The 4340-nt window shown below is 42.3% G+C and overlaps 1 long non-coding RNA gene across 1 annotated transcript; it reads left to right on the top strand.

Moving 5' to 3' along the window:
- The first annotated feature begins 330 nt into the window (after positions 1-330).
- LOC132894901 (uncharacterized) lies at positions 331-1519 on the top strand. Its single transcript, XR_009655689.1, has 7 exons — positions 331-423; positions 511-588; positions 714-841; positions 925-987; positions 1081-1140; positions 1264-1308; positions 1464-1519. It is a non-coding gene; the product is annotated as an uncharacterized LOC132894901 (long non-coding RNA).
- The last annotated feature ends 2821 nt before the right edge of the window (positions 1520-4340 follow it).

Raw genomic sequence — 4340 nt, 5'->3', positions numbered from 1 at the left:
AATGTGTGTTGTTCCCAGATGGAGAGACCTTTGTGGCAATCCCTCTTCGTTACCATTCGTAAACCTATATGGGGAGAAAAAGAAAAAAACACACACACACACAAAGAACACATTTACTTTTACATTAGAATCTGGACAGTTGGAGTACTCCAGCTGGATGGCAGGCACTAACTATCCTTTCCATGGAGTGCTTTGTTTTATTATTATTTTTATCATAGATGGCACAGCTTTGGAACTTGGTGGAATTCCAGGACCAGAGTGCAGCAGTTGTGCCGCTCAGCTGGGTGGTAGAGGTGGACAGAGAAGTGGGATGCTACTGGCCACCCTATAGTGGCCAAAAAGCTGAGAAGGCCGCCATGAACTCCATCCCCCCGGGACAAGGATGGCAATTCCACCCAAAAATCAGGGTGCTGACAACCTGTGGTGAGCTGCATAGCTACTTCATTAAACCAATGACAATACTTCAATATTGCATTAAGCCAATATCATTAAGACTGCCTTCCCTTTCAGCCACCTTTGCCAAAGCCAGGTCTTGCCTCAACCGATCGCTGGAGGAAGGCTGCCTTACAGCAGACCTGCAGTCTGATGGTGAGTTGGGGCCCAGGAAAAGACGGTAAAAATTCTTTTTAAATCACAACTTGCAGTTATAAGTTCAAGTACAGTTTCGTTTGTGTTTTGAGCTGTGGCAGTAAGGTCCTGTGTTTATTTTAAAGTCCAAACAAAAGGTATTTTGAGGAGGACAGCGAGGAGGAGGCACAACCAAGGCGTAAGGGGAGGAGGCCACCATCTATTGACGCCACTCAGCTGGACAGCGAGTGGCAATTCCCCTCCCTTAATGAAGGTGATTATCTGTACCACTTGTTGTTGTTCTACTGAAGACCTAGAACTTGTCTGAAATAATAATGATTTCATTTCCGTCTTTAGACACCCAGTCAGCCAGTAGACACCCAGCCAGCCAGTTCCTTCACAGCCAGCCATTAACTCATGGTAACTATGCATTTCCTTTATTTATGCCAGAAACTAAAATACCAGTAAGTAAGTGAAGATGTTTTGATCAACTGACTGCTTACTATTTTTCAGATTCACTGCCGTCAGAAACCCCGCCAGGCCTTGTACTTAACAGCCAGCCACTAACCCATGGTAACTATACATTGCCTTGATTTATGCCATAAACGACTGAAAAAAAACAAACAAAAAATGTCTATGTACTGTAGATGTGTTTTAAACTAAATGTGAACAAAATTGTACTCTCTGACATTTCAGCTTCACCTCTGCCGTTGCGACAGGTGAACAATCAGTTGCTGCGTGGTGAGTCCACAACTGTATTCACTGGTCATAAATTACCAGCAATGTGAAATAAAACTCCTAATGTTTGGTGTTACTTAACAGACATGGCCATCAACACAGTCATTGCTCTCCTTGGCCAGCTGAGGGAGGGAAACTGACTGCTTACTATTTTTCAGATTTACCGTCGTCAGAAACCCCGCCAGGCCCCCTACATCACAGTCAGCCACTAACCCATGGTAACTATACATTGCCTTGATTTATGCCATAAACGACTAAAAAAAAAAAAAACATCTATGTAGATGTGTTCTGATCAACTGACCATACAATTTTTCAGATTCACCCCAGCCACGTCACTGCTTCCATGGTAAGTCAAAGAGGAAATCAATCAACATGAAAATTGTCAATTTAGAACAGACATTTAAATTAAGCACCCTGCAGTGAACTAAATTGTACTCTGATATTTCAGCCACACCTCTGCCATCCCAACAGGGGAACAATGAGTTGCTGCGTGGTGAGTCCTCAACTGTAATCACTTTTCAAAAATGACAAGCAATGCGTAACAAAAGTCCTAATGTTTCGTGTTACTTAACAGACATGGGCATCAGCACCGTGATCTCTCTCCTTGGCCAGCTGAGGGAGGAAATCAGGGAGCTGAAGGGGGAAAACAGGGAGATGAAGGGGATGATAGGAAGGCTGGAGCAAGAGGTCAGGGCCCAAAGGAGAGAGATGGGGAGACAAGACACACCCCAGACATCACCCCTTACCAAGCTCCCACTCTCCACCATGGAGGAGTTTTTGGCAGCAGAGGCCCTGGTCAAGGAAGATGCCAAACAAAAGCAGCTGATGGTACTTATTCTTACCTTTCTTTTCCAATCATCTGCAACACCTGCAAAAGGAAACACAAATATTTAATGTCGTTGTGAATCAATGAAACAATGATAAACACTGAATACTTTCACATTGTCTTCATGCTACATTTTATTCTATCAGGTGTCTACCTTAGCCCTTTGTGGTGGAACTGATGTAGGGGTCACGGTGAGGCGGATGCTGCGTAGCCTCCTGGACAACAGCTTGGCCAGCCAGTTCAACTGGGCTGGAAAGGGGGAAAAAACTGCCTTTAAGGACACCAAAATGCATGATGTCCTGTTTGGTAGGTTATGCATGTGCACAAAGCTGTAAAAGAGGGTAAAATAGAAAGCTGTCGCAAGTACTTGCACACTACTTCTAAATGTTCTTTAACAACTCCTTCACTAACTGTAACATTACGATTATAATGACAATGAAAAACATATTGTGAAAGATGCAAAGGATTAAGAAACTTACCAGGCGCCTTACTCAGAAAAAGCAGGTGTGCAGGCAAGTCCAGGGAGGCTGACTGAGTGACGAATGGTTTGGTAGTGGCATTTCTATTTCCGCTTTGTCAATGGGGAAATTACTACTATTATTATTTTTAAATCCCGTTTTAATTGTCACAAGATTCACACCTATGGTTTCTGATTTTTACATATATTTTCTGTACTAGTGCCATTACTTGCCACCTACCACTAGAGTGTGACATAGTCTTCCCAACTCAAACTTAAACAATTATCGCCATGCAAATTCTCAATGTTTTGTTCTTTTTCTTTCAGATGCTCTACAAAAGCAGCTGCCAGGGAGCACGCGCGCCAATTTCAGTGACGCCGTGAAGAAGTGGCTGAAATATGCGCCAGAGAGAGAGGGAGGAATGAGGAGACGTGATGTAGGGTGGCATTTCATTTTGAAACCAATAGCCTACTGCTGACTTTCTTTGTCAATGCTGCATCAAATTAATTTCGGTTATGTTTTTCTGTTTCCATGTACAGGTGTCTGCGCCGCAGGAGGAGTAGGCTACAAAATTGTACATTTGTAAATAAATCCGAAAATGTTTCTAAGAACTTGTTCAAGTGTGTTCTGTTCCTTATAAATGGTAAAATGTATGCCTTATTACATAGCTTGACAAACATTAGGAGGGGTGCATTGGTGCATGCATTTTTTATATCCTGTTGTACATAAAACAGGACGTAGCCTACGCACATTGATATAAATGTTCACCTTCATGGTTGAAGTAATGTGTGTTCATCCTAGGCAAGAGCTCCGATGCTTTATTGTTAGCTAGTTTAATTTAGCCTGTTTTGCTTAATTTGTAGCCTTCCTGTTGTACATAAAACAGGAAGTAAAGTTGGATGAATCATCGCCGAAAATTCAACTATAAATCGACCGAAATACATAGTTGAATAAAGGGTGAAAGGGGGTCTATTCTCTGTCGACCACCAGCCACTTTTCAACGTCGTTTCAACGGAAACTCGTATGAGCAAAGCGGTGTTGAATCAACGTCGGTGATCGACGGTGACTCGACGGCGTATAGGTCGAAGAACATGCCGATGATTCCACGTCGAATCAACGACCCTCTGCTATCGGGGTAGGTCAGAGATTCACCGTCTCTTCCTCTTGCTCCAACTGAAGCAATCACCCTCTCGCAGATCGGTCCCTTCGTGTCACCCAGAGCTCTGGGGCGAATCGTGAAACAAGACAGGATCCCAAAAATTAGTTTCACTGTCTCTATTCACAGCTTCGCCAAAGACAAGAGAATACGGAAGGCTTTTATACGTGTGTGTGAGTAAGTGAGTGAGTGAGTGTGTGTGTGTGAGTGAGTAGACCTTGGAATGTTCAGACACATTTCTGGTCAAATAAGCAGAATTTTCTTACACATTTCATATCAATAATAAGCAGAATGTTCAGATAGAATGTTCAGACAGATATCAAGGATGTCAATATTATGCACAGCCTATTCTTGATAGCACAGGGCAATGGAATGTTCCACATAAGATTAAACACAAAATATTTGCACATGTCGGTCTTGGTTAAACTGAGATCAAGAATAAATCTTTACAATTAAGAATAAATCCTTACAATTAAGAATAAATCCTTACAATTCCCCTCTTTGATACTAGATTAAGACTAGTATCACACCCCAGTATTCTGATCATATATGTGATTACATCGAGAATTAGGAATTTGTTCCAAATACATGCTAC

The sequence above is a fragment of the Neoarius graeffei genome, chromosome 12 (genome assembly GCF_027579695.1).
Source record: "Neoarius graeffei isolate fNeoGra1 chromosome 12, fNeoGra1.pri, whole genome shotgun sequence".
In the NCBI taxonomy this organism is placed as follows: domain Eukaryota; kingdom Metazoa; phylum Chordata; class Actinopteri; order Siluriformes; family Ariidae; genus Neoarius; species Neoarius graeffei.
This window is presented reverse-complemented; position numbering and strand designations above follow the sequence as displayed.